Source organism: Otolemur garnettii, unplaced genomic scaffold (genome assembly GCF_000181295.1).
Source record: "Otolemur garnettii isolate 467f Iridium unplaced genomic scaffold, OtoGar3 scaffold00081, whole genome shotgun sequence".
In the NCBI taxonomy this organism is placed as follows: Eukaryota; Metazoa; Chordata; class Mammalia; order Primates; family Galagidae; genus Otolemur; species Otolemur garnettii.
The window spans coordinates 930,562-954,997 of NW_003852476.1; the positions used below are offsets into that span (position 1 = coordinate 930,562).

General features: G+C 40.6%; 1 protein-coding gene across 1 annotated transcript in view; it reads left to right on the top strand.

Moving 5' to 3' along the window:
- The window catches only part of PELI2 (pellino E3 ubiquitin protein ligase family member 2), a 168,830-nt gene that overhangs the window by 52,913 nt on the left and 91,481 nt on the right, over window positions 1-24,436 (top strand). The gene's annotated exons all lie outside the window — the stretch shown is intronic.

Sequence of the window (24,436 nt, forward strand, 5' to 3'; positions counted from 1 at the left end):
GGTGCCTGTAGTCCCAGCTACTCGGGAGGCTGAGGCAAGAGAATTGCCTATGCCCAGGAGTTGGAGGTTGCTGTGAGCTGTAAGGCCCCGCACTCTACCAAGGGTGATGGAGTGAGACTGTCTCAAAAAAAAAAAAAAAAGAAGGATTATTTGTTTTTAGATATATAAGTTGAGAAATTTGTGTTTCCCCTCTGGTTGATATATGTTACATATTGCATTTATTACACTTGTTTTAACTAAAATTCTTTTTTCTCTTAACAATTTTTTTATTAAATTGTAACTGTGTACATTAATACATTTACGGGGTACAAGATGCTAATTTAATATACACTGTGGAATGCTTACATAAAACTGGTTAACATAGCTTTCATCTCACTTATTGTTTTAAGACATTTATACTCTTAATAGATTTGACATGTACCCTTGAAACATGCATCATAGGTGAGGTCCCACCAAATACCCTCCAGCTGGCCTCTCCCTTCCCCTTTCGTTGCCTCCCCTCCCCCTCCTCTTCCCTTCTTAATCCTGGGCTATTGTTGTGTTTTATCATTCATATGAAAGTGTGGGTGATTATATATTGGTTTCGTAATAGTACTGAGTACATTGGATACTTTTTCTTCGATTCTTGAGATACGATACTAAGAAGAATATGTTCCAGCCCCATCCATGTAAACATAAAAGAGGTAAAGTCTCCATCTTTTTTAAGCTGCATAATATTCCTTGGTATACATATACCACTGTTTGTTAATCCATTCATGGGTCAATGGGCACTTGGGCTTCTTCCATGACTTGACAATTATGAATTTGGCTGCAATAAACATTGCAGACATCTTTGTTGTAAAATGATTTTTGATCTTCTGGATATATACCTAGTAAAGGAATTGCAGGAGAATGGCAGGTCTACTTTTAGTTCCGTGAGTGTTCTCCAAACTTCTTTCCAAAAGGAACATATTAGCTTGCATTCCTACCAGCAGTGCAGAAGTGTTCCCTTTTCTACACATCCACACCAACATCTGTAGTTTTGGAATTTTGTTATGTGGTACTCTTAACTAGAGTTAGGTGGTATCCCAAGGTGGTTTTGATTTGCCTTTGTCTGAGGATTAAAGATGATGAGCATTTCTTCATGTGTCTGTAGGCCATGCACTTGATTTACTCAGAGGAGTTTCTATTCAAGTCCTTTGCCCACAATGTAATGGGATCACTTGTTCTTTTCTTATTAATTCGTTCAAGTTCTCTGTGGATTATAGTTATCAAACCTTTGTCAAAAACATAACCTGAAAATATCTTCTCTTGTACTGAGGGCTGTCTGCTTGCTTTAATTACTGTGTTCTTGGCTGTGCAGAAGCTTTTTAGTTTGATCAGATCCCAGTAATATATTTTTGGTGTTGCTTCAATTGCCTGGGGGGTCCTCCTCATAAAATATTCTCCCAGGCCAATTTCTTCAAGTGTTTCCCCTGCACTCTCTCCAAGTATCTTTATAGTTTCATGTCTTAAGTTTAAATCTTTAATCAAGTGAGAATCAATTTTTAGTAATGGTGAAGGTGTGGTGGGTCCAGTTTCAGTCTTCTACAAGTCGCCAGCCAGTTCACCCAGCACCATTTGTTAAATAGGGAGTCTTTCTCCCACTAATGTTTTTGATAGGCTTATCAAAGATTGAATGACAGTTAGTACCAGGGTTCATCTCTTGGTTCTCTATTCTGTTGCATACATCTACCTCTCTGTTTTTGTGCCAGTACTATGCTGTTTTGATCACTATAGCCTGAAGTCTGGTAGCATGATTCCTCCTGATTTGTTTTTACTTCTGAGTAATGTATTGGCTATTCAAGATTTTTTCTGATTCCATATAAAATGAAGTACTATTTTTTTCCAGATCTTTAAAGTATGACAGTGGTGCTTTAATGGGGATTGCATTAAATCTGTAGATTGCTTTGAGTAGTATGGACATTTTAACAATGTTGATTCTTCCCAGCCATGAGCATGGTATATTTTTCCACTTGTTAATGTCTTTGGCTATTTCTTTTCTTAGAGTTTCATAGTTCTCTTTGTAGAGATCTTTCACGTCCTTTGTTAGGTAAATTCCCAAAGTTTTCGTTTTCTTTGGCACTACTGTAAAAGGAATAGAGTCCTTGACTCATTTTTCAGCTTGACTATTATTGGTATATATAAAAGCTACTGATTGTGAATACTGATTTTGTATCCTGAGATGCTGCTGTATTTCTTGATCACTTCTAAGAGTTTTATCGTTGAGTCCCTGGGGTTTTCTAGGTATAAAATCATATCATCTGCAAAAATTGAACGTTTGATCTCCTCTGACCCTATTTGGATACCCTTGATCACTTTCTCTTGCCAGATTGCAATGGCTAAGACTTCCATTACAATGTTAAAAAGCCATGGAGACAATGGGTAACCTTGTCTGGTTCCTGATCTGAGTGGAAATGTTTTCAATTTTATACCATTCAACATGATGCTGGCTGTGAGTTTGCTGTTGATGGCCTCTATCATTTTAAGAAATGTCCCTTCTACACTTATTTTCTTAAGTGTTCTGATCATGAAAGGATGCTTCATATTATCAAAAGTTTTTTCTGCATCAACTGAGAGAATCACATGGTCTTTATTGTTTTGTTTTTTTTTACGTGGTTATTATATTTATAGATTTACATGTGTTGAACCAACCTTGAGACCATGGGTCAAACCAGCATGGTCATGGTGTATAACTTGTTTGATGTGTTGCTGGATTCCGTTTGTTAGGATCTTATTAAAGAATTTTGCATCTATATTCATTACAGAAATTGGTCTATATTTTTCTTTCCTTCCTGGGTCTTTTCCTGGTTTGGGGATCTGGGTGATATTTGCTTCATAGAATGTGTTAGGGGGAATTTTCCTTCTTTTTCTATGTTTTGGAAAAGGTTATGTAATATGGGTACAAGTTCCTCTTTAAAGGTTTGGTAGAATTCTGAAGTGAAACCATTTGGCCCTGGATTTTTCTTTTTTGAGAGATTTTGTATAGTTGATTCTATTTCAGTAGTTGATACAGGTGTATTCAACATTTCCAATTATTTCTGGCTGAGTCCAGGAGGTTGGCGTGTTTCCAGGTATTAGACTATTTCCTCCAGATTTTCATATTTCTGAGAATAGTGTCTTTGGTAGTAATCATTAAGTATTTTTTGAATTTCTGATGTGTCTGTTATTATTTCGCCTTTATCATTTCTGATTGATGGTATTAGGGATTTTACTTTTCTGTTTTGGGTTAGGTTAGCCATAGGTTTATCAGTTTTGTTAATCTTTTCAAAAAACCAACTTTTTCATTCATTGATCTTTTGAATAATTCTTTTGTTTTCAATTTCATTTAATTCTGCTCTAATTTTGGTTATTTCTTTTCTTCTGTTGGGTTTGGGGTTGGAATGTTCTTCCTTTTCCTGTTGTTGAAGATGCCCCAATAAGTTGAATTCCTCTTTTTCTATTCTCTTGAGGAAGGCTTGCAATGCTATATAAATTTCCCTCTTAGCACTGCCTTTGCAGTATCCCATAGGTTCTGATAATTTGTGTCTTCATTGTCGTTTTGGTAATTTCCTTCTTATCTCTTCTGTGACCCAGCTCTCATTCAACATAAGGTTATCTAGCTTCCAAGACTTTGTATGGGTTTGAAGATTCCTATCATTGTTGAGTTCAACTTTAATTCCATGATGGTCTGAGAAAATGCAAGGCATAATTTCTATTCTTTTAAATTTGCTGAGGTTAGACTTTTGACCTAAGATGTCATAAATTTTGGAGGATGTTCCATGGGCTGATGAGAAGAATGTGTATTTAGTTTTATTAGGATGAAATGTTCTGTAGATGTCAGTTAAGCCAAGTTGTTCTGTCGTCAGGTTCAAGTCCAAAATATCTTTACTTGTTTTAATCTTGGAGTATCTATTCAACACTGCCAAAGGGGTGTTAAAATCTCTAACTATTATGGTTTTGGAAGATATCAAATTTTTCATGTCTATTAGGGTCTCCTTTATGAATTGAGGGGCATCCTAGTTAGGTGCATAAATGTATAATTGAAATCTCTTCATGTTGGGTGTTTTCCTTGACAAATATGAAGTGACCATCATTATCTTTCCTTACCATTGCTGGTTTAAAGCCTATTGTGTCTGTGTATAGAATTGCAACACCTGCTTTTTTCTGATTTCTATTGTCCTGAATTATAGATGTCCATCCTTCACCTTGAGTTAATTTTTATCCTTTAAGGCAGCAGTTCTCAACCCACAGAAACTGTATTAAAGGGCTGTGGCATTAAGAATGTTGAGAACCCCTGCTTTAAGGTAAGGTGAAATTCTTGTATGCAACAGATGTCTGGTCTGAGTTTATGTATCCAGTCAACCAACCTATGCCTCTTTAGAGGACAGTTTAAGTCATTCACATTAATTGAGAGAATTGAGAAGTGTGGTAGTGTTTTGGGTGTCATGTTTTTCAAAAGTTTCATGTATGTAGTCCTTAGCCTACTGTGGAAGTTAGGTTTTGTTCAAAAGTTTCTGGGTGAGTTTACTTTGGCTATGGAACATTCTGCTGATCATTATGGAGTATGGGACTGAGAATATCCTGGACAGCTGGTTTAGCCATGGCAAATTTCTTCAGCGTCTGTATGTCATTAAAGTATTTGATTTCTTCATCATAGGTGAAGCTTAGTTTGCTGGGTATTGGATCCTGGGATGGAAGTTATTTTGTTTTAGGAGATTGAATGTTGAAGCCCAGCTTCTGGCTTGAAAAGTTTCAGTTGAGAGTTTGGCAGTCATTCTGATATGTCTCCCTTTGTATGTAATGCATTTCTTACATTTGGTTGCTTGCAGAATTTTCTCCTTTGTTTGAACTTTCTGGAAGTTAATTACAGTGTGCCTAGGAGATGCTTTATTTGGATTGAGTTGTGCTGGGGTTCTGAAACTGTCTGCTGTCTGAATTTCAGTATCCCTTGCAATGCTACAAAATCTCTTGGAGTAAAGTTAAGACTATCCTCTTCTCCTTTAGGAATTCCTATAAGATGAATGATTGATCTTTTGGCGTGGTCCCACAACTCTCAGGGAAAGATCAGTTTTTGCTCTCCATCTGTCTGCTGCTTTGAACATTTGGGTATGTTCAAAAGTTCTGTCTTCGATTTTTGAAATCCTTTCTTCTGCCTGCTCTGTTCTATTACTAAGGGATTCTACTGAATTTCAGAGCTCCTCGAATAATGTTTTCATTTCCCTAAGTTCTCCTATCCGCTTTCTCATTATGTCCATATCCTTGGTAAGTTTGTCTTTGAATTCATTTACTTCTTGAGACAACTTTTGTACAACTTTTTAGATTTCAGTATCCATCTTTTCCCCCAATTTATTCATCCTATTTGCCATCCATATTCTGGATTCTATTTCTGACATTTTGGCCATTTGTCTATGAATGGCATCTTCTGACGTACCCCTTTTATCATTCCTTGGGGGAGTTGATTTGCTCTGATTATTCATGTTGCCAGAGGTTCCACCCCATGCTTAATTTCTGTAGTTTGGGTATTAAAACTAGAAAAGTGTGGTTGTATTGGGGGTTCTAAGGAATGTAGTTAATTAGCCCTTTACTAAAGAGCCGGGATTAGTGATTGTGGCTTTTTCCTTACAGCTTTACAAAAGTCCCTTTCAGACCTGAAGCTAGAGTCTATGAGAACCAAATTGTTGTGATAGGGCTAGCTGGTGCTGTCTTGAAGTCAGCCAACCACTGTCCAATCCAACTGAGTCACAAGATAAGGATACAATCAGAGCTAGGGGGATATACAGGAAACTGAGATCTCCCTCCCCCACCCCAAGCAACTACTACATGAGGAGTCAGTCCCACCCAGTTCAACACAACCTCGGTTCAACCTTGGAGGCTCCCCGGGTGTACTGCCCAAGTCGATAGTTCCAAAAGCAATCTTCCCAGGCCGTGCTAAACACTGCTCAACTGTGAGAGTTTGATCAGTGACCAGCAACCTGGCAATAGGATTCCACCAGCAGCTCGAACCCAGAAACCCAAGATGTTGCAGTTTGGCTCTCTCTGATGTCAAGGGGATGGGAAGGTTCGCCCCAGCCATGAGTTAGGCCAGAAAAATTGATGCCTCCTTCCTGCCCTATGCCGTAGCCTCACCCTGCCACTGGTAGCCCCCCATGGCTGTTGCCTGGCTTCCTTCAGTGGGAGTAAGTGACAGAGATATGGGCTTGCCTAAGACAAGGAAGATCAATGCCTCCTCTGGAATAATCTGCCGTCAGAGCAACCTCTTAGGTCTGAAGTCTGGCTCTGTGGCTCCCTCTAGTGTTCAACAGCTTCTCCACCCCAGGGTAGTGCTGCAGTGTCTCTGTCCCTGCTGAACTCTGTGGTGGGCTGGGTGAAATTAGAGCTCAGAGAGGGTGTGTCTCTGTCCCAGCCCCACCTCAATTTATGCTGGACTGCAGGCCCCCGGATGAGTCAGCTGCTAAACAGCCCCAGCCCCTGTGGTGGTGCCTCAGGGCAAATTGCACTAGAATGCGCAAATTCTAGTGGTGTTTGTGACTCTGTCCTGGCTATGCTCCACTGTGGGCTAGGCATATTATGAGTCAACAAAAGCTGTGAATCTGTGCTGTCATTGCATGCACATTCTAGTCTCAGTCCCGGCCATACCCTACCCCGACAGGTACCACGCAGGCATACCCCTAGTTCACGGACCCTGTGTTTTTGCCCCAGTTCTGCCACCTGTGGCTGCCCCTGGGGTAGAGGCCTGGCTCCCTCTGTTTGCCAAGGGAAATGGAAAATACAACTAGGGGTGTGAGCCCTGTTGCCACCTCTGCTGCTGCTGTGTGCTGCCGTGGGCCACGTTACGCCCTTTCTTGCTTGACTCCCTCTCCTCCCACTTTACGCCTGTACAGCTGTTTCAGCACAGACTTACAGCAGCCCACACCATGCCCGTACCTCTCAAGCAGTTGTTCAAGAATCTGAACTCACAGGGGACAGGCTTCCCAACCACAAGGTGGGTATAGAGGGGTGGGCTGGGAGTTCAGAATTGCAGGCATATGATATGTTCAGTTTTATGCCAGGCAGGAGAATGCCTAGCCTCACAAGTGGAATTTCTCTGGGGAAAGAGATCCAATTTTTAGTGGTTCTCCTATGGAATATTAAAAAGATATAAAAAGAAACCCGAACTTTGCTTGTTTGTAGAAAGTTCGAACTGTTCTCATGGGGGAGGGGACTCACATCTGCTTGCTGATGGGTTATGTACCTATAGTTTGTTTCCTTGGAGTGGCAGCTCGCCTCTGCAGGGGTAATGTGTGTTCCTCAATCTTCTCTCCTAGCTTGATAGCCCAAAATAAAAGTTCTGCTGTGTGGAGGGTGAAAAAAAAAAAGCCATCCTGTAAGCCAGGAGTTCTCAAACTTTTTAAACAGGGGGCCAGTTCACTGTCCCTCAGACTGTTGGAGGGCTGGACTGCAGGCCCCGGGATGAGTCAGCTGCTAAGCAGGACAGGCAGCGGGGGCAAAAACACCCAGGGGACCAGATAAATGTCCTAAGCGGGCTGCATATGGCCTGCGGGCCATAGTTTGAGGACGCCTGCTGTAACATCAGCTTTCCTGAGGAACTTCTGTCTTTTATCTCTTCTTTTGGAGGGGAGCCTCTGTGGGAAGCTGGTTCTAGTTGGCCATCTTGCCCCCTCCCCCTGTGTGTTCAGTTTTATTAGGATGAAATGTTCTGTAGGTGTCAAGTTTAAGTCCAATATTTCTTTCTTTAGTTTATTCTTGGAGGATCTCTCCAAAACTGCCAAAGGGGTGTTAAAATCGCCATCTATTATAGTGCAGGAAGATATCAAATTGTTCATTGTCTGTTAGGGTTTCCTTTATAAATTGAGGAGCATTCTGCTTAGGTGCCTAAATGTTAATAATTGAAACCTGTTCATGTTGAGTGTTTCCCTTGACAAATATAAAGTGAACATCGTTATCTTTCCTTACCTTAGTTAGTTTAAAGCCTATTGTATCTGTGAATAAAATTGTAACCCCTGATTTTTTCTGATTTCCATTTGCTTGAATCATAGATATCCATCCCTCCACTGTCAGTCTATTTTTATCCTTTAAGGTAAGGTGAGATTTTTGTATGCAACAGATATCAGCCTGAGTTTTTGTTTCCAATCAGCCAACCTGTGCCTCTTTAGAGGACAATTTAAGCCATTCACATTAATTGAGATTATTGGTAAGCATGGTAGTGTTTTGGTTGTTATGGTTTTCAAGTGTCCGGTGGATATTTTTAATCCTTTCACCATTATGTATGTTAGGTTTTGTTCAAGGTTTTCTGGGTGAGTTTATTTTGGTGGTAGACCATTAAGCTGATCATTATGGAGAATGGACAGCTGGTTTACTTATGGGAAATTTTTTCAACATGTGTAAGTCAGTCAAGTATTTGATTTCTCCATCACAAATGAAACTCAGTTTAGCGGCAGACAGGATCCTTGGCTGAAAGTTGTTTGTTTTAGGAGATTGAAGATTGATGACCATCTTCTTCTGTCTTGAAAAGTTTCAGCTAAGAGATCTGCAGGCATTCTAATATTTTCCCCTTATACGTTATGATTTCCTTACGTCTGGCTGCTTGCAGAGTTTTCTCCTTCATATTAACTTTGGCTAAGTTAATTACAATGTGTCTAGGAGATACTTTATTTGGATTGAGTCATGCTGAGATTCTGAAACTGTCTGCTATCTGAATTTCTGTATCTCTTGGGATGTTTGGGAACCTCTCCTCCATTATATCTTGAAGTAGAGCATCAGTGCCTTTAGGATCATCTTCTTCTCCTTCAGGAATTCCTATAAGGCAATAGTTCTCAACCTTTCTAATGCTGCAGCCCATTAATGCAGTCCCTGTGGGTCACAACCCACAGGTTGAGAACTGCTGCTATAAGGTGAATGTTTGCTCTTTTGGAGTGGTCCCACAACTCTGTCGGGGAGTGATCCATTTTTGCTCTCCATTTCTCTGCCTCTTTGAGCATTTGGGAGTGTTGAAAAGCTTTGTCTTCAACACCAGAGATCCTTTCTTCTGCCTGCTCAACTCTATTACTGAGGGATTCTACTGTATTTCTCATTTCTTTGAGATTTGTAATTTCTTTCCTCATTGTGTCTAAATCCATGGAGATTTTGTCTTTGAATTCACTGATTTCTTGAGACAGCTTTTGAACTATTCCTTGAAGTACTAATTCCAACTTTACTTCCATTCTATGAATCTTATTTGCCGTCCATATTCTGAACTCTTATTTCTGATGTTCCAGCCATTTGTTTATGAATGGCATCTTCTGTTGTATCTCCTTTGTCATTCCTTGGGGAAGTTGATCTACTCTGATTATTTATGTTGTCAAGAGTTTTTCCACTGGTTCTTTCCCATGATTATTTTTCACAGTTTGACTAGAGAAGCTAGTAAGGTGTGAAATTGGATTGAGGGCTCCTGGAGTTGTAGTCAACTAGCCATTTACCAAAGAGCTGGGACTGGTGACTGCAGCTTTTCTCCTACAGCTTTACAAAGGTCCCTTTCAGTCCTGCAGCCTGAGACTCTGGGGACCTGCTTGTTGTGATGGGGCTAGGTGGCTCTGTCTTGTATTCAGCCAGCCTCTATCCAATCCTGGTGAATCAGTAGCTTTGGGCCGAAATCTCAGCTGGGGAGAGATAACAAGCAACTAAGACACCCTGCCTCTCACGGGCAACAACTAGAAGAGGAGAATCAGTCCCTCCCACTACAACAACCAGGGCTTGGAGTGTCCCTGGGTGGCTGGCCCAGGTCAAGAGTTCCAAACCAGTTGCCCTGGGCAGCACCATCGCTGTTCAAATGGAAGAGTACAAAAGGTCTCCAGTAGCCAGACAGCAGAGCTCTTCTGGCAGCCCAAGTGTGATTTTCTCTGCTGCTCCATGGAGTCAGAAATGCCCACCCAGCAAAAGAGTTAGTCCAGGGGGTGGCGCCTCCTTCCCCACCTTGCACCTCCACCACACCTAGTCACTGGTAACCCCATGGGGCTGTGGCCCAGGTCCCTCCAGTGAGCTAATGTGCCAGGGATTTGCGCCTGCCAGAGTCAAAGGGGAGTCAGTGCCTCCTCAGCCAGGCAACTGCACTCTGCCACCAGCAGGCAGGGGGAGCTGAAGCCTGACTCCCTCTGGTGCATATTGGAAACTGGGAAGTGTGCCACCTGAGTCTGTTCCAAGCCAGGGGTTAACATTGCAGCATGTGATTCTCTCCCTCAGAGACTGCGCCTCTGCCCCAGCTGCAATCCTCCTCTGGTACCCCTGCAGGGCAAGGACTGGCTCCCCTGGTGGTCCAAAGAATTCGGCCAGAGTCTCTCCCAAATTTGACCCCACACATCGAGGTGCCCACCTCGGATGCCGCAGACAGGGGTGCTGCTGCAGTTGGAGGTGCTGCCACGTGGATCCCAGCGCTACACACTGCGCTGGACCAGTCCACCTCCCCTTGCGTCTCTCCACTCCTCAAGTCACAGTTTCAGCGCAGCTGTGTGGAGGCCCATGCAATGCCCAGCCCTAGCAAGGAACTGCCAGACACTCCATGCTCTGCAGGGGTAGGCTTCCAGACTGCCAGGAGAGGGGGGAAGGGTAGACTGGGAGTTCAGAAAGGCAGGGAAAATATTTGTTCCCTGCTGGACAAGAGATTGCCCCAGCTCGCAACGGGATCTCTCTGGAGAAGGAGTCCTGGCCTACAGTGGCTCTTGCCCCTGTGGTGAAAGTAGAGGTCTTCTATTCCTTGCTCGCTTGTAGAGAGCACACAGTGAGCTGCTCTCTTGGGGGAGGAGAGGGACTTTCATCCTCTTTGGGATGGGTTTTGTGCCTGAAATTTGCTTCTTTAGAGTCACAGCTTGCCTCAGCAGGGATGACGTGCACTTAACAATCTTCTCTCTCAGCTCAGCTTCTGAGCTTCAGCTTTTTGGGGTTCATTCGGCCATTATCTCTCCCTCTGGATGGGAGCTTCTGTTGAAAGCTGGCTCTGGTCAAACATCTTACCTCACCCCCACCCCAACTAAAATTCTTTAATGTGCAATATAGTTTCTTTTGCTAGGGACTAGTTATGTTTACCTTGAGCACTTCATATGGAGCTGGTGGCTGTACATCTATGTACACATCTCACGTTTTGACCATCTGGGAAAAAATAAGAGTCTTGATTCCCCTTTTTACTGAAAAACCGTTTTCAAAGAAAAAGGAATAGTTTCACGGAAGTACTTGAGGTAGTTATGCCCAGTGTTAACAACACAGATCACTTTTGTTAATGTTTTTATTTAAAAAGCTCTCATTGAAGCAATGCCAGGGAAATAATTTGTTAGATGTGTCAGTTAAGATCATCTTGCATTGATGAGGGAATGAGTAGATAGGAAAATATCAAACAAAGAAACAGGAAAGATGAGTATTTAGTGGAGAAGCCAAAGCTAGCAGAGAAAGAGAAATAAACTAAAATTTTTAGGAGAAAAGGACATTTTATAAGGAAAACAAAGGAAATCCAGCTTCACAAAGATTCTGAGGAAAGAGGGAGGTAAAAGAGCAACAAACTCTTGGGAGGTCAAGAAAATATGAGAAACGTTTTCCGACAGTATTTGGTGAAGGAAACCCAAACAAATGTTTTTAAGCATGTGATGGGGTGCCAAAAATGTCTGGTATCATACGTGCGTATGTGGCCCTTATAATTTTGTTTGTTGACATTTCTTGGCTTTCCATCCTCTTTTTTTTAATCTTAATATTTACAATGACTTACATATAAAACCTTTATAGAACTCTTGCATTAATTACTCAGACTTCATGTTGTGACAGAATGTGAAAATTTGGAACTGTTGAGTGATACATGGCTCTTATTCTTCCCCTCTCATGTTGTTAGCCTTTTATGTTTTACCTTTTAACTTAGATTTTATTTCAAATTATTATGATAATAAATTTTTTGGTGTTTGTCCATCTAAATGTGTGTTTAAAAGTAGTCCTCGCAGTAGCAAGAGTAGGGCAAACTGAGTTTAGGTCTTGACCCTCTTATCTTATAAACTGGGAAGAATATTCATAAGCTGATCAAGTTGGCTGCACGTGGGGGCCGTGTTGAATCAGATAAGATACTTTGGTTATAAAGAACAGAAATTATTCTGGCTACAAAAAATAAGACAAAAATGGAAAGATTATATGGTATAAGGCAGGAGTAGCTCTCAGAAAAGAGCTGAGTAGCCAGCTTGTGTGAGGGGGACACCCAGCTTCAGTGGGTGCAAACTTGGGTGTTCTCTTGGGCCTTACAAAGTGACTTCACTCCAGCCATCTTCTGTCTCTCTTAAAGATTTTTAATTTGAGAAGAGAGAATCTGATAGGCCTAGCAGGGCTGCTCAGCTGTGAGGGGAGGGCGTGTTTGCTGTGAGTCAGCCTCACTGTGGGTTGCCTTTCCCTGCTTTATCTCTTTCGTCTTGGTCCTTGTGCCTTGAGGGCTGGTGCATTGCTCAGTGATGGCTTGAACCTTGTAATCTCCTGGCCTTTACCCACTCCTGCTGACTTTGAGCACATGGCCCCTTTTGCTTCGGAGCCCCCAGTTATAAAGAGAACTCACACATGCAGCCTTGTCTGCGAACTCTGCTCTCACTGCCTGGCCTCAACAGAATCTGATTGAAACCATGCACTCTTTTTACTCCTTTCCTCTCTTCCAGTTTGTTGAACTGACTTTGTTGTACAGCTTTCATCCTGTCTCCTCTTTTCATACTCTTTACACGACCTCTTCTTCACCTCCTGTGGACCTTTGTTTCAGAAACTCAGTGCCCAGCCCTGTGCTTTCTCCCTGAGCTCTGGAGCATTTCTGGTTCATACTACTTTAGTTCTTTCTGTATCAGAAAGCATCATTTCGGTTTCATTTCTCTCGCTGATACATGGGCATTATGGAACTTTCGAGATAAACAAAAATCAAGAAACACACAATCCCCACAGATGGAAACAAATGAAGCCCTCTGAGCAGTACCACTAAACCGAGCAAGTGGACGCTTGCTGGTAAGTCCCAAAGGAAGCTGTTGACTGTGATTCTTGGAGGTGAAACAGTGGACCATAACACAGTCTGTCTTAAAACTTTCATTGTGACCTGTGTATGGGGTACTTTTCACTTTGTTGGCATTGGACTGTGACTATAGTCCCCAGTCCATCCTCCTCATCTGTGTACTTTCTGTCTCCTCTCTCCAGGAACTCCCTCCTTCTGTCCTTATTTTCTGTGGTCACTGGCCCACTTAGCTTCTCCCGGTCTGTCTGGACGGCACTCAGAGTCTGTCTCTGGGGCCTTTGGCAGCCCCTCCTCCAGAGGCTGTACTCCGGCCCTTCCCTGACTCTGGCACATCTTTTCTTTTGTCTTCTGAATTGCTTACTCCGAGTCTCTTCAGAATGCTCATGTATGGCCTGAATCGGCAGGGATTTGTCTGCCTTCAAGTGTTTGATTTTTGCAGTATTGGTAATGAATGGTTCATCTTAGATTGGAGCTATGAAAGTGAGACCTGCCTTTGGCTGTGTCACGTCTTCCTGTGGCCAGTTACTTTCTCTCTCCACAGTCTGGGGACGGCCTTTTGCTAGTTGGAGTGGCAGCTGGGACGCAGGCCTCTTAGCCTCCCCTGCATGCCAATATCCAAGCTAAGCCAGGTGAGGGTGACAAGCCTGTGCTCTATTTGCGTAATGTTGATTTGTGTACATATTTGCTCTCTTTGATTATGGAATGTGTCTTAAAAGATATCAAAGTCCTGTTTTACTTTTGGCTGTTCTGTTATATAGGCAAAACTCCTTCAGCAGTTTATTTGCCCATTCACTTACTCAACAGATACTTACCTAGTGCCTTCTGTGGTCAGGCATCCTGCCAGGTGCTGAGCACAGGCTGCAAACACACACGTCGTCACATGAGCCCGTTGTCTGGTCGGTGGACAGGCAGCGAAGCTGCACGTCCTGCAGAGTGTGGCAGGAGGGAGTGCGGAGCTCACAAGCTGACGGGGGCATCTGAGGAAGTGGCAGAGCCCGTGAGCTGAAAGGGACATGGGGCGGGGGGGGGTGGTACAGAGCAGCAGAGCAGAGAGATTGGGAGCCTCAGGGGCCTGGGCGGAAAATTTGGATTTTCATCTGCAGGGAAATATTAAATATGCTAAGGAATGGGAACGGCATAATACAACTGAGAATGTAAGTCAATTTATGTGTGTTCATTTACTTGCTACCATGAGGGGCAACTCTCTGTTATTATTAAACAGTAAATAGTGTGACAGTGGTGGAGGCAGTGATGGTACCTGGCTGGGGCCTGATGGGAGATGTTTTGCTACCTTAAGGTAGCACTGTTATGGAAACAAACCCTTAATGGTTTTCCCTTCTTAGATGATGCTTTATTGAAATTTCCTTTTTTAGATATTTTTGCTTTTAAGAAATAGCTAAAAATCACTTTGTCCCGTTGGCATACTGCAGAATGGAAAATATTAGTCTTTGAGTGATAGCTGAGAGAAAATTAGGGCCATTTATTGTTGCTGCCACAGCCAGGGCTGCAGCTTGGCCTATGCGCTGGTGTGGTCCTTCTGGTTAACACAGCACTGACGCTCATTTTTATCAACTGATGAGTGGTACCATAGTAACCGTGAGCAGTATTATGACTAAGAACGCAGTTCTCCGTATGAACTGTTCAACCCATGCTGCCTTCATAGGAAGTAGTAGGGTCCGCCTTGGAGCGCTCACTGTCTCTTTTGCCCCTGTGTCTGGGTGGCAGAGCCCTTTCTCCACAGCACACTCATGATGAAGCTGGGGCCATCTGTGTTTTATGAGAACCATCAGTTTATCATTATCTTCAGACTCTGTAATTACTGTTGTTGAAACAGATCTTTGGTTTCTTTCATTACTGTTGCATTATCCTTCTTGAGTTAGTATGTGATGTTTGATATTTGTAAGTTTAAGAATTAATTTAATGAAGTATTTTATTATAAGTGAAGAAGCAACAAAGTTGGATAAGTTTTCTCCTTTTAAATATAATGTGAATATTCTGACTCTGAAAGAGAAGAAAAAAATAAAAGTAGTAAAATGTAGCCAAGAATATCACTTGATACTACGCGGGAATACAAACCTAAAACAAATGACTTCTGTGTCTAGATTGAGAAACAATTCTACAAAAAATACAAACATGAGTCATTTTCAAAAAAAAAAATTGAAATAACAAATTCCAAAAACATTTTACTAAAGAGTTTTGACAAAGCAAAGAGAAAAAAATTATGAAATATTAATACAATATATTATACAGTTTAAAATAATTATATGATATAAAATATTTGTTAGGACTTTAAAAATTATTTTTATATGATTGTATCATGACATTTTAGATGTATGGTCCTGAATGTTGCAAACATACATTTACTGAGATTAAAAAAAAAACCTTTTGGGATAACTTATAAATCAGAGCAGTAACACCTCAATCATTATTGGCAACGTTCTCTTTCACATAAAAGTATTTTACTAATTTACTTAAAAATGCAGGATTTAAGACTTTGAAGGCAGTGAGGTAGGTTTCTTTTTCCACCTCATGGAGCTGGAAGAAACAACATCTGAAATGTATTAACTTTATTGTCATGCTCAAGAAAAATTGTTTTAATGAGAAATATTTACATGAAACCCATATAAATTTTGTACAGATGGTACAAGTATAATGCTAGGGAGAAAAACTGTCTGAGTTGAAATTCTGGAAAAATCTCTGGATGTTTTCATTTGATGCTGTCTCAGTGGATGAAAGGGAGACAAGGATGAAGGCAAACCAAGGAAACCACTCAACATTTCTTGAAATTTTTAAAAATTATCTCATACCAAATAAATATTAAAGAATTAAATAACAGCTAAGAATTTGGATCTTGTCAGGCAGCCAAAGACTTGAATATTCACTCCAACAGAAAATGTGATACAGTATTTAGACAATTAAGTTTTTTAGAAATTTGGCTTTATTACATGATATTCTAACTAGTGTAAATTTTTCTTTGGTTTTAGAATAAGAATAATTTCAGTTATTAAAAAGGACAGATTTATTTGACAAGTAGTAGGTAATAGAACATATAAAACCAAATATAGGAAACTATGATAGAGAAACATGAGATAGAGAAATAAAAAAATTGAAGTGAAACAAAATATTAAATCCAAGGAAAAAAACTATTAAATTGTCCAAGAAATTAAATGAAAATGTACTTATTTGATGACAAATCTGAAGAATACAACAAACTTTTAATACCATGAATTGTGTGAATATGGCCAGTTGTTTTGAAAACCCCATAGATTGGGCTGAGTGTAGTGGCTCACATCTGTATCCTAATTCTCTGGGAAACCAACGCAGGAGGATCCCTTGAGCTCAGGAGTGTGAGGCCAGCCTAAGCAAGAGTGAGACCCACTCTCTAATAAAAACAAAAAAACTAGCAAGGCATTGAACAAGACCTTGTCTCTGCTATAAATAGAAAAACTAGCCAGGTGTGGTGGGTGCCTGTAGTCCCAGCTATCTGGGAGTCTGAGGCAGGAGGATCGCTTGAGCCCAGCAGTCTGAGATTGCTGTGAGGTAGGCTGATGCCATGGCACTCTAGCCTGGGAAACAGAGTGAGACTCTGTCTCAAAAACAAACAAGCAAAAAAAAACCCCATAGATTAAAGGTAAATAAAATTTCATAAGATTAAGTCAGATATTAATAATTAAATGTGAAAGGTCAATAAATGATTTTCAGGGCTTAGGTGGTAATAGAAATAGTGGATATTAAAAAAACTTAGTAGGGCTGGAAAAAAATGAATTCAATTGATACTAGTTCAGCAGCAGGTAATAGAAGATGTACCATGAGCAGTGTTATGTTTGGGTAAGTCTGTATAGTAAGACTTGGTTCACCCTTGTCTTTTAATTAAATAGGGACATTGAAAGAACTTCTTCTGTTAGGTTCAGACATTGCTTAGCTTGTGACAGATCCATTACATAAAAGATCAAACCAGTAATTTCTAACATTTAACAGATGACTTGGCAATTGTTAGAATGATTTGATGAATGATTAGCATTATAATTTACATTGCTTGAGGTATAGTTTCATAATAGGTATAGTTTTTATATTATTTAGAAAATAAATAGGAATACTTTTTTTTTTTTTTTTGAGACAGATTCTCACTATGTTGTCCTTGGTAGAATGCTGTGGCATCACAGCTCACAGCAACCTCAAACTCTTGGGCTTAAGTGATTCTCTTTCCTCAGCTTCCCAAGTAGCTGGGACTACAGGCACCCACCAGAATGCCCAGCTATTTTTTGGTTGTAGTTGTCATTGTTGTTTGGCAGGCCCAGGCTGGATTGGAACCCTCCAGCTCCAGGGTATGTGGCTGGCACCCTAGCCACTGAGCTACAGGTGCTGAGCCAGCATTTTTTATTTATATACTTAATTTTTTATTAAAGTGCTAGTAGTTAAATATTATCACTACTGGCATGAATATTTTTATAAGTGTATCTTTGATTAAGTGATTATTTCATTTTATGTTTACATAGAGTGAATTTTAGCATCAGGAATTGGTTGTTATTAATCAATACTTCTATGTTTTTATGAAGTTTTAAATAGTTGGTCATTGCAAATAATGTAAATACAGTAATTTTTGAACTTCATTTTCCTTATTTTTGGTTTAGTTTTTTACCTCTGTTATTCCCAATATAAACATTAGGCTTTCTTGTTTAAATGCATTTTCTTTAAAATTATGTAATACAGTTTTGAGATTTTTGTTGCTGTGGTTAAGCCAGGAGTTTGCCTTGCCCTGGTTTGAGATCTAAAGCAGCATACTTACCACTTTTCTCCATACAGATTGGTCTTTGAAGTTGGTTTTATGATATTTTAAGTATGTTTAAAATTAAAATTTGAAATTGATTCACAGTGCCCACTGTGCACTTCCAGAAAGCGGAACAACATATTTTTCTTAGTTTCAGCGGTTGATAAAGTTTTGTTTTCTCTCAGCTCTCTTCTAGCATACATAGTTTCATCTTTCCAAGTACCAACAACTAATTTCGTGTGTATGTATTGACATTTGACATAAATCTCTGCTCTGTGGTGTGGGCAGAAGAATTATTCATTGTTTTCTAGCAAAAGAGATATTTATCTCTTCTTTTTTGTGTTCAATGTGTGTTCAGCAGAATAGTTCCCCTGCCTGCAAGATGTCCATGCCTCAGTCTCTGGAACCTGTTACCCTGCACGGCAAAGGAGTTCTGCAGATGGGATAAGGTCATGGGACGTAAAATGGGGAGTTTAGGTTGGATCATCCAGATGGGCCTGCTGTAATCACAGGGGAAGGCAGAAGACTGCTGCCCATGTGAGGAAAGGGGGGCAGCACCTATCAGAAGCAGGAGACGGGCTCACCTTGCAGCTTCTGTGTTCCAAGATGAGGGGGCTGGGAGTGGAGGAGTGCCCGTGGCCTCCAGAACCATCTGAGGACAGCCTTGGAAGCTGGCCAGCAAGGGAACAAGGCTTCAGTTCTGTGATCATAGTGCTCAGTCTGCCAACAAACCTGAATGTCCTTGGAAGCAGATTCATTCTTCCCTAGAAGCCCCACAGAGGAATGCTACCCTCCCAGCTCTGAATTCTGCCTTGTGAGATTTGGTCAGAGAAACCAGCCAAGCCTGCCGGACTTCTGACCAACAGATCTGTGAAAGATGATACATTTGTGTTCTTTTTAGCTGCCAGTTTTGTGGTGATTTGTTATAGCAACAAGAGAAAATGTATACATACTGTTTTGTGAAAATTAAATACAAAATACCTGTATTACTGAGCAGCTCTTAATCTTGTGTTGGAGAAAATGACAAGATGCAGAAGATATCAAAGAATTAAGAAGTAGGAGAAGAGACTTCATCCAAGTTTCTTTCAAAAATTCTTTTGGATCCAGAGCATTAAAGCAGGAAAGCTTCACTCCAGCACTCAGTAACTTATTTATCAGTGTAATTGTCTGTATTAATGATATACAATAATTATAATTATGACTTGATGCATGTATTAGTTGGAAAGATTATTTGTGTGTCTTTAAAGCATAGTTGTAACTAAGGGGTGCTTTACCGTGTTAGTGTGGACAAATACTTGTGTTTGTACTTGCCATCATACTTCTACTCAGACACAGTTGAAGTGTGCCCTGATTTAGGTATTTGCAGCCCATTGTTTTATTGGAGAAAGAGAATCTTTCATTGTAACTTTCCTTTTTTAAAACATGGGACCCTCAGATTATAAGAAACTTTATTCAGACTGATTCTCATTTTGTAAATGAGTGGCTTAAAGTTCAGAGAAACTTAGAAAGTTGTGTCTGGTCACTAAGCCAAGTGTGTTAACCAGGGCAGAAGGATGTTGGTCTGGTGTGTGGGTAGCAGGTAGAAGGTGAAGGGTTGGACCAGTGGGTTTCTGCTCTTGATTCTTCCACGCGCCAGGATTGTGTGACTTGGGACATCCATACATTTCCACTCTAGGATTGCTATAACTATAGCATAAGTAAGTGTGGTATTTGGTGGTAAAAAGGGAAGTTGTGCTATTTTTAATATCATTGTTAGGATATGCGTCAATCTGAAATAGGTGCTCAGTAAGAGAGATCCTTTTCTTTTCTATTAGAGGAAAAATGATAGAGGCTTGAATGTTAAGTAACAGAGTGGTTATGACAGCATGTGGTAGAAGGTCCATCAGAATAAATTCCCAGTTGCTGACAGAAGTCTCAGACTACTGCAGAGAGGCCCCGAGGCCTGGCTGACTTGGAGTGGCAGGGGCCCCTCCTGTGACACCTTTTGCCTTTTGACATTGCCTCTGCTCGCTGGGAGGCCTACTTATAAGCGCTGTTGGAGGCACAACTGAGAGGCTTCCTGGTTGCTTTTCCAAATTTAGAGTTAGCCGAGGGCCTGGTGCAGCCTGGTTCGGAAGCTCCACGGCCAGGTGAGCTCTTCAGAGCAGTTGCTCCCTCTGCGTTCCCAGGGCCACTTTGCCTTTGCCAGGGATGTTCTTACCGCTTAGCAAGTGCCTGGTCCCCAGGGGCTAAGCTATGCAGTCTCTCTGTGCTTTAAAACTTGCTCCAGAGTCATTTTCTTTCAGGAAGTGCCCCTCACTCCCAGCCTCCGTGAGAAGTACTTTTTTAACTCCAGCAAAACCTCTCCTGTGTTTGACTTCTCCCACAGTCCTGGGCAGCAGACCCTTTGGGTGCAGGTCCTGTCTTTCCTTTCTGTGCTTCTGTGCCCAGCAAGGTTAGTTAAATGAATAACCACGTGGTGTGACCTGCCCTGAGGTAGCTGGCTGTTCTGATAGGTTCACATCTTGTGTTGGGATTTTGCAAATTCTCAGGCACATGCATACATCAGTTTATATGTCAGACGTATTTGGTAAGATTTGTTCTGGTTAATTCTAGAATCTTGGGATAATACTGTGTATATTGCTTTATATCTTTTTTCCATGTCTTACAGTATGACATTGCCCTGTGTCATTAATTGACCATTGAAAACTTTATTTTTAACCCCTGCGTAGTATTTCATTGTGTTAACACATTAGATGTATTAAAATGAATATTTTGTATAACCCTTCTATTGTTACCAAATTTTCTATTATAAATAACATAACCAATTTTGTACAGAAACTTCTGTGTTTCTCTGGTCTTTTTTCTTTATTATCTCATGAATCACGTATTTCTAATTGAGAGTTTCAAGAAGAAATAGCTGATTGTATTTTTTTTTAATTGTGAAAATCAAAATACAGGCTTTTTTTGAGTTGAGACTTAACTGAATTTTTAGTTCCTCTGTTTACTATCATAGGCTCTTGGGAAAAATACTGAACTTTTCTGTAGTTCACTTTTTACCTTATAAAACAGGGATTTATATCAATCATATATATATTTATTATCCTCAGGTGTTATGTCCAGTGTGGGCTAGCCTGGGGACTGTATTCAGTGTAGAAATTCAGGGACCCAGGCTGAGGGAGAGTCCATCTTAGTTTACACTTCAGAAGTCATAGGCAGGAGAGGGAGAATTTGCTGTTTAAGCTTTTGCCTAGAGGGGACAGCCTTTCCTTGCACTGCCTAAAGCAAGTCTCCTGTATCTCTGCCTGAGTTCAGAGGTTGGGGATGTGTGATCCTTTTTCCCGTGTAGAATTGGCATCAGATACTTGCAAATAGTCGTACAATCTGCCTCCAGCTAGTGCCTCATGAGGGGAAACACTTGGAACACATCATATGCCTGCTACATGGTGGTGACTGGTTAGTGTCAGCTAATACTACTAATGGTTTCTCTGGAAGGTACCAATTATCTGTTTTAAGAAGTTACAAATGGGCTTAGGCTATGATGAAACCTAGCATCCATACTTACTTTTTGGCAGTTCTATTATAGAAAAACTTTTAGTTAAAATGCTTTGATAGATTAAAAATGAAAACTGCATCTTGAAGATAAGAATATAGGTTTCTTCTGTAAGCTTCACAATTTAAATTTATTGTTTTCTTTAGATTCCAGTAATGAAGTTTTAAGAATGAACAGTTTCTGAGTTAATTGGACCCACTGACTTTGAAAACCAATGCATTTATATACTTACCAATTAAAATATTCTGAGGAAGCATTCTTATGTGGAAATGCATCTGACCCAAGTTGGTTTTGCTTGCTGTAGACTGCTAACGTTAATTTAATTTCCTAAACAAAAGAATACTGTGTTTTATCCAGTTTAGAGTGAAAGTTCATTTCACCTGAATTGTTCGATTAAACAAGTTTTTTAAGTCATTCTATAGTACTTGGTTTAAATTAGGAACAATGATGTACCATGAACAGCAGTGACTTTTTTCCCCCATCGTTAAAAAAAATTTTTTTAACATTTTTCTCAGCAATCTACTATCACAAATCTAGGAATGTAATTTTTTTTTCTTTTTTAAAATTTTTATTTATTTGTTTATTTTTATTGCTTGGGATTCCTTGAGAATACAAAGAATTAGGTTACATTGATTGCATTTGTTAGGTAAAGCCCCTCTTATAATTGTGTCCTGCCCCCAAGAGGTGTGCCATACACCTCCTCCCCTCCCCACTTGCTCATTCCCCTACTTACCCCTTGTATTAGTTCTTCTATCTTCATATTAGAATTGAGTACAATGGATTCTTGGTTCTCCATTCTTGTGATGATTTACTAAGAAGAATGTGTTCTAACTCAAGACAGGTTAATACAAAAGATGTATCCCATTACTGGGCATCTACCCAGAAGAAGAAAAAAAAAAAGCATTTTATCCTAAGGACATTTGTGCTAGAAATGTAATTTTTAAAACTTCTAAATAGAATTAATAATTAAGTCTTATAAGCTAGGGTAAAATTGATATTAAATTTAGTTTCCTTAAAATGCAGAAGAATGAGAATTCTGATAAATAGATTTTATCCAGTAATTTTTTTTTTTTTTCAGTTTTTGGCCAGGACTGGGTTTGAACCCACCACCTCCGGCATATGGGGCCAGTGCCTTACTCCTTTGAGCCGCAGGCACCACCCTTATCCAGTATTTTTTTATTTTAAGAAGACTATATCTTTAAAGTACATAAATTGTCATTATAGAGTGTGGCAAATTTTATCAAGTGAACACAGCCATTTGCACAGTACCCACATCAAGAAACAGAACATTACTGGTGCCCCCCATAGACCCTCCTGCCCCATCCCAGTCACTGCCATCCCTAGCACTCACCAGATAACCACCATCCTGATCTATCTGCATAGGTTAGTTTTTGTATTTTGTAAAAATAAGATGTGTAGTATGTACTTTTTTTGTTACATTTTTCTTTCATTTATCATTGTATTTGTGAGAGAAACATTTCATGTTGGAGATAAAAATATGCTATTGTATGGATGTTTGTTCTTTTACCTAATGTGGTTTACTGTGATTTTGATGGCATTAAAATGTCAGGGTTTTTTTTTTGTTACTATTAAGGGTATTTTTAAGTCCGTTATTTTACTTTAGGGTGTGAAGTCAAAATAAATGGAAGTTTACAATTTACAATACTTACCAATGTTCACATTTATAGTTTGCACTAGTTTAAAATCTACCTGTTTGTTGCACAAGTAGAAATGTATCCTTAGTTAGAAAATTAGCCTGCTAAAACAATAATTTTACGGAATTGGACATTTAGAAGAAGAATAATTTTATGCTAAACTTTGAATTATATGTGCTGTATGTCTTCCTCTCCTGAAAGACATATGTCTGTGTGACGGCGGGGCCTGCACACTAGCTCTCCCTCAGTCTGCACATCTCTGGGATGACCAGGCAGCCGGCCGTGGGCATGGGGAGCACACAGACTCTGCCATCAGGCCTCAGGGAGGTCAGCTGATCTGTGGCCAGGACAGGCCCTCCAAGTGTGATGGCCTTTTCACAGCTGCTGGTGAGGACTGGACAGAGAGGAGAGTACATACACCAGGTAGGAGAATCAGTATCTGTTCCTTTAGTTACCTTGCAAGGAAGTTTTAGGACATGATGGTGTCGCGATCTTTGGGAAGCCCCTATGTTACTACTGAACAACCAATGCAAACATAGTGACTTGAGACTTTAGTATGGTTCCTCTTTTTTTTTAAGGGCACAGATGATCATTCCCATTGGTGGCTATGTAACTGGATTTCAGTATTTAAAATATAAGCAAACCTTTAATAATCCCTTAATATTTAGTGATTTTTTTTTTTTTGAGACAATGTATTACCATGTTGCCCTCGGTAAAGTGCTGTGCTGTCACAGCTCATAGCAACTTCAAACTCTTGGGCTTAAGCGATTCTCTTGCCTCAGCCTCCCGAGTAGCTGGGACTACAGGTGCCTGCTAGCACACTGACTATTTTTTTGTTGTAATTGTCATTGTTGTTTGGCAGGCCCGGGCTGGGTTCGAACCCACCAGCTGGCGCCCTAGCCTATTTAATCACACACAAAAAATAACACCTTTAGGGCGGCGCCTGTGGTTCAAAGGAGTAGGGCAATAGCCCCATATGCCGGAGGTGGCGGGTTCAAACCCAGCCCTGGCCAAAAACTACAACAAATAAAATAAAATCTTTAAAACTTTTTTCTGAAAGGTGCCAGTCTCTGATACCACCTCTTCTGAGCAATCTGCTTTGTTCTCTAGTGTGTACCCTCAGGCCTCATACTGGGCTGGGGCCTGTACTCTGTCCCAGCACACTGTGAGTTCCTTGGCTGCAGGACCTGCTCCTGAAGGCAGATGCCTGAGGAGGAACAGTGGCCAGTCATGCTTTTTTAAATCTGTTGCTTTTCAGTTCATTTACATGATTCCATAACCTGCAACAAAGTTTAATAGTTTTTGCCTGCAGACAGCTGAAAGCTTTTCTCACTAAATACATGTTTAGCATTTCACACAGTTGAATTGGTTAAAATATTTTCTTCTTTGTGAGAAATTAATCTTTATCTGACAGATAAATGGAACGCTTAGGTGGGAAAACCAAGTGTGGCTGGTCAGCATCAGCCCTGAGTCACGCAGGTGGGGTGTGGGGCCAGGCC